The 6,042-nt window shown below is 40.2% G+C and overlaps 1 pseudogene; it reads left to right on the plus strand.

Moving 5' to 3' along the window:
• The first annotated feature begins 350 nt into the window (after positions 1 to 350).
• On the plus strand, positions 351 to 1,767 carry LOC123175964 (receptor-like protein EIX2; annotated as a pseudogene).
• The last annotated feature ends 4,275 nt before the right edge of the window (positions 1,768 to 6,042 follow it).

Consider the following 6,042-nt stretch of genomic DNA (forward strand, 5'->3'; position numbering starts at 1 on the left):
TTTCCCTTTTAAGGATGGAATCCTTCCTTTAATACACCTCCCTTGAGACAGCCCACACTTCCTGATTATTTGCCATGCATCCTTGATAAATCCAGCCCCATGATTTCTTTTTTAAGGATAAGATGGAATCCTTCCTTTAATATCCCTCCCTTGAGACAGCCCACAATTCTTGCCTGTAGGGATCACATGTTTTCCAAAATATCAACAACGGATAAAGGAGCGAGGTGGGATAAAGAAAACTTGCAAGGCGATCACTGACGCAATGTCGCATTACTGGTGGGGTGACAAAGAAGACCGTAGAAGAATGCATTGGTTGGTTCGCATGGTGGAAGATCTGTGTGCCGAAAGAGATGGGTGGTATGGGCTTCAGGGACATACATAGCTTTAACATGGCCTTGCCAGCGAAGCAGGTTTGGAGGCTTATTGAGAATTATGACTCTCTCTGCCCAAAAGTCCTCAGCTCCATCCCACTGCAGCTCGATGACATGCACAACCTCCTCACACTCCAACTCTACAACAACAACCTCGTCAGCGCCATCCACACCAGCTCTGTAGGATCCTGTTTGTTTAAGTACTAGATTTTTCGAGTAACCGGCTCAATGGAGACCTCCCAGCCTGCTGGTGCACCCTCCTATCTCTACGGTTCATGGACCTATCTGAAAACCTGCTCACTGGGAAGCTCCCTGACGCTGGTGGAACCTGCAGGTTCTCGAGTTCATGGACTTGTCCAACAACTCTTTCTCAGGTGAAATCCCTGCGGCTAAGGAAAGCCACATCTGCTCTCTCAAATCACTATATTTCGCCAAAAATGGCTTCTCCGATGTCTTCCCCAAGGTCCTAAAAGGATGCAACTCACTAGCCACCGTAGACATCAGCAACAATATGTTCTTTGGTGCTCTCCCTCCATGGATAGGGAGCTGGATTCCATCATTACGAATCCTTAGCCTCAGATCAAACAACTTCACTGGAGAAATTCCAGCTGAATTATCACGTCTTTCGCAACTTCAACTACTCGACATGGCAAGCAATAGCTTCACCGGATTGATTCCATTAGATTTCGGCAACCTGGCGTCCATGAGGCATCCATCAAATACGCCGACAGATAGGATTGTTATAATCTGGAAGGGCCAAGAGTATAATATCCGAGAAACGCCGTTGTACCAGGATAGGATCCGCATAACCTAGAAGGGCCAAGAGCTAATTTTCCAAAGAACACTCAGTTTACTAACGGGTATTGATTTGTCGGACAATTTGCTGTCCCGGTGCATCCCTGAAAAGCTAAACAGCCTTCAGGGCCTTCGCTTTCTAAACCTAACAAGAAACCATCTGTCATGCGGCATTCCCGAAGATATTGGTAGTTTGAAATTTCTTGAGATCTTAGATCTATAACCTAATGAACTTTCTAGAGCCATTCCTTCGAGCATCACGAGCATATCTGGGCTCAGCGCGTTAAATGTCTCAAACAATTTTCTGTCAGGCAAGATACCGGTTGGGAGACAGATTCAGACCCTAACAAACCCATTGATTTACTCCAACAACTCTGGGCTTTGTGGGCTTCCTCTGGACACTCCATGTGCAGATACTTCAATTGTATTGGATGAGACAGATGGTGAAGGGGAGGACCAGTGGATGTACTATTTTGTGATTGATGGGATTGTGTTTGGTTCCTGGATATGGTTTGGGATGCTCTTTACAATTGATACCTGGAGATGTGCTTTTCTCTTCTTTGTCGATGGCATGCAATGTAAGATGATGAAGAAGGTGTGACATTAGTTGTGTTCTCTACTTTGTAATACCAATAGAAAAATGCATGAAGGAAAATTCATTTACTTTGTTATGCAACAGACAAAAAAACTCCAAAAGACCATACATTCTATCTTAAAAAACTCTTAAGTAGTCATTAAGATTGTACAATATCTTCTATACAATCCTTTTGAACATAAGCTTGAACCCGTGCTTCACTTCTCACTATGATTATGTAGTTTGCTGGAAAAAAGGCAAACTGCCAAGTTTCAGAAAGTTCTGAACGTTGTGGCTTGAGAATAGCCTAGCTAGCTAAGTGGTTCACACATTTGTGAGACTAGATTTGCTACTGATTGATATATCATTGAATGTATGGAAAACATTGTACGCCCTCCGTTCCAACTTACTTGAAGTTATGGCCAATTTTAACACGGTCCCTCTTATCTCCTCTTTTCACATGAGAGGTAAGAAGGTAAGAGTTTTGTCATGAATCAAACTTCATTAAGTTTGACTGAGTGTACAGAAACATATATTAACATCTACAACGCCAAATTAGTTTCATTACATTCCACGCAATATATGTATTTGATGTTATAATATTAGTACATCTTTATATATATTTGGTCAAACCTGAGGAAGTTAAACTTAATTCGGACAAAATTAGAACTTTAAGTATTTTCAAAATGAAGTTAGTATGTATTAAATAAACACATGATACAATTTTGTTTGGAAATTTTACCATCAAATGTGCATTATATTTCTTTGTATTCTCTTTCTTTTACCACCTTAGCTCTATTAAATTACGTTACATGTTCATGGTACATGGATGGAATATTCACCCTGGTCATAGCTTGTTCTTTTTACACCTTCATATTGGTTTGAATAGACCTATATTTTGATAGAATGGAAATAAAATTGAATAAACGAATTTATTTAATTTTAATTAATTTATGTTTCACATTTCAATCTTAGGTTCATATAAAATATAATTATTTACTTCTATTTTGAATGAATGGAAATAAAATTGAATAAATAAATTTAATTTAATTTATGACTAATTTCTATTCCATATTTCAGTCTTAGATTCATATAGAAATATAATTATGTACTTCTATTTTGCTTAAATGAAATAAAATTGAATAAATAAGTTTTATCTAATTTATGTTTAACTTCTATTCCAGATTTCAGTATTAGGTTCATATAAAAATATAATTATATACTTCTATTTTGATTGAATGGACGTAAAATTGAATAATTAAATTTTATTTACTTTACGTTTAATTTCTATTCCACATTTTTGTCTTAGGTTCATATAAAAAATAATTATGCACTTCTATTTTAATTGAATGGAAATAAAATGGAATAAAAAATATTATGTAAATTTTGATTAATTGCTGTTCCAAATTTCACTCTCCTGTTCATAAAAACAATATAATTATGTACTTCTATTTTCATTTTATTACGCAGTTTAGCTACTTATGGATTTCATGTTAGAAATACCAAAATTCAATCATGTTTGACCTTCAATTGGAAATTTATAGATGGTTGTTGTCTCTTATTGGTTTGAAAAAGTTTTTTTTACGGGAAGGTTTCAAAAATAGATTTAGATCTCTATAAAACTAATAAAGATGTATCAGTCGTAGATTTGTATGCAGAGCTGGATTTTTTTTACATAGTACAGACACAAACACTTCATTTTGAGATTGACGAGTCACCAGAGGTGCCTCCATAGTCGTCGGGACGTTTCCTCTCACTTAATGAATATCACAGGATACCCAAAATAAATCCAGAAAAATGCGAGCACGAATGTCAAGTCTAGGACTTGAACCATGGTGGGCTTCTTCCACCACAAAAAAGCAAACCATCTAAGCAAGGCTAAGTTTGCAAGCTGGATTGTTGTATACCGTTAACAGTTGGATTCACCATAAACGACATTGAGGTGAACGTCTTTCCGGTGTCTTTCATGTTATTCTGCTACTCCTCCTGTGCTTGAAAAGAAAGCGTAAAAATTTTGTCTGAAGTCAAATGATGCAAAGGTTGACCAGGTTTGTAGGAAAAATAATGAAGAACCACAAATATCAAATTAGGATCATTATATTAGGAATAAATATATTTTGATATTATATTTACTTAGTCTTGTAGTTGTTGATAGTTTTCTTAACAAAGTTGGTCAAACTATGCACAATTTTTTTTTGAGGGAACAAACTATGCACGGTTTGACTTGGACAAAATTTATAGGCATTGTTTACCGAAAAAGGCTTTCATCCCGCTTTACAAATAAAGCAAACCACCGAAGTACAACGTCCAACATCAGTGACAATACAAACGCACCCACACACGCCGCACGCCGCACGCACGCAAAGTAGCACAACACATGGTTCGATCGAAACCTGGGCATCGCAAAGTTTAGGAGGCCGAAGAATATCATGATTCGGCAAATGGACGAGAAAGAGGAGGGGGAGGAGGAGGAGGAGGCCAGGAGAAGAAGCCGGAGTTTCTTGTTGCCCTCGACAGTGATGACGTGGTGATGGCGAGGTTCGTGCGGGAGCATCCGGAGTATGTCTAGGCTGAGCGCTAGTTCTTTTGGAAGTGTGAGGCCCTGCGGAAGAAGAAGGCGGTGAAGGAGGACGAAGCCGGCCCCTTGTCGGTGATCGCCATCAAGTCTGACTCCTCGGGCTGGGATGACTCGGAGGAAGACCACGAGTGTGAAGACCCAACCAAAGGACGAGTATTGGGAGCAGTTGAACAACGACGATGAGTTGTTTTATGTTTGATGTAGTTCAAGTAGACTTGGAGTATGGGTAGCCTAGTGGGCTGAGACTGGAACCACTTAGCAGTAGCACTGGGTGGACGGCCAACGCTACTGCTATGGAGATACCTGTAGCGCGGGTTCATGACAAGTGCTGCTGCTATATAGCAGTAGCGCTGCCCCTCCACCCCACGCTACTGCTAAGGTTCTATCTATAAGGTTTCTCCTAGTAGTGCAGCGACATCCCGCACTAGCGTTGCATGCTCCTTCCCGTCAGCATACTCGACCTGTCAAACAACCGGCTTACCGGGAACCTAAAGCCAGGCAAGCGCCTCTTATCTAAAAAAATAAGGTTAAGCTTTGACTAGGAAACAAAAAAGAGACAATGAGAGATTTTATTTGTACAGGGAGAGAAATAAAGAAGAGAATGTACAATGGGACCAGGAGGTGCACTTTCTCTTCAGAAGCTGCTTGCCTACGTCCACTTAGCCAAAGGATCCTCCTAACTAGTGAACGATTCTTCAGGATATGTGACACATGCAAACAATTTGATTGCATTTTTAGTTCTGGTGAAGTGGGGAGAGATGACATTTTCTTTAGAAGACATGCCAGTTCTTCCCGAGAAGGCAATTTTCATTCGAACACTATCGTTGTTTCATCCCGTTTTACAACTAAAGTTGCCAGCAAAGATCGTTCGTTTGTCACCCCCTCTCAGGGAACGTTCGTCGGGTACAATTAACAATTACCGTAGGGAAATGCATTCATGCGCGACGCATGTGAAGCTGGCGCGAGCAAATTAAGCACGGAGGTAGCCAAAATGCATTCATGCTTGACGGCCTCAATAAAAAGCCGTCGGCTTATTAGGTAATTTATGTAGTGGATGTTAGAGATGTATTTGGTAGTTATAGATAGATTAGAAAAGAATTCTTCTCATCTTATCTCTAGGAGCCTTTTTGCCCTCCAAGTCATGTGTCTCTATATATACTCACTCTCGAGGCTCAATAATACACACACTACATTATGTCAATTATCTCATCTCTAATCCTCTAACGGTCTTGTGTTAACTTCCTTGTGGAAGCACATGCAGCATGGTCTGACCTTGCTCGGAGAAAGAAAATTTGATTCTCGCGATGCACGACTGATCAGGAGGGTGTTCGGAGTATTCCCTAGAACCATTACACTCTCGAAGGGCCTAGGCCGTTCTTTCATTAGATAGAAAAGAGAGAGTAGTACAAGGCAAAACAGTCTAGGCGATCTAGAGCCAATTGCCGACAGAGTCAGAACTCCGAAAATACAGTGCATAGCCTGGCCTAACTGGGCTCAAGGCAAAACAAGAAGAAGCAGAGAAGAGATCAAAAAAGGTCACCGATACAACCTGCTGCTCTCCAGGCCCTGATATCTTCTCTGATCAAATCCAGCACCCTTTCAACGCTGCAGGCCACATGCTCAAAAATTCTCGCATTTCTTTCTTTCCAGATCCTCCAGTGGATAAGAATGATAATGGTGTCAAAATTGCGCCTATCAGACTTGGGGACATCCTTCCGTGTTCT

This window comes from Triticum aestivum, unplaced genomic scaffold (genome assembly GCF_018294505.1).
Source record: "Triticum aestivum cultivar Chinese Spring unplaced genomic scaffold, IWGSC CS RefSeq v2.1 scaffold68137, whole genome shotgun sequence".
In the NCBI taxonomy this organism is placed as follows: domain Eukaryota; kingdom Viridiplantae; phylum Streptophyta; class Magnoliopsida; order Poales; family Poaceae; genus Triticum; species Triticum aestivum.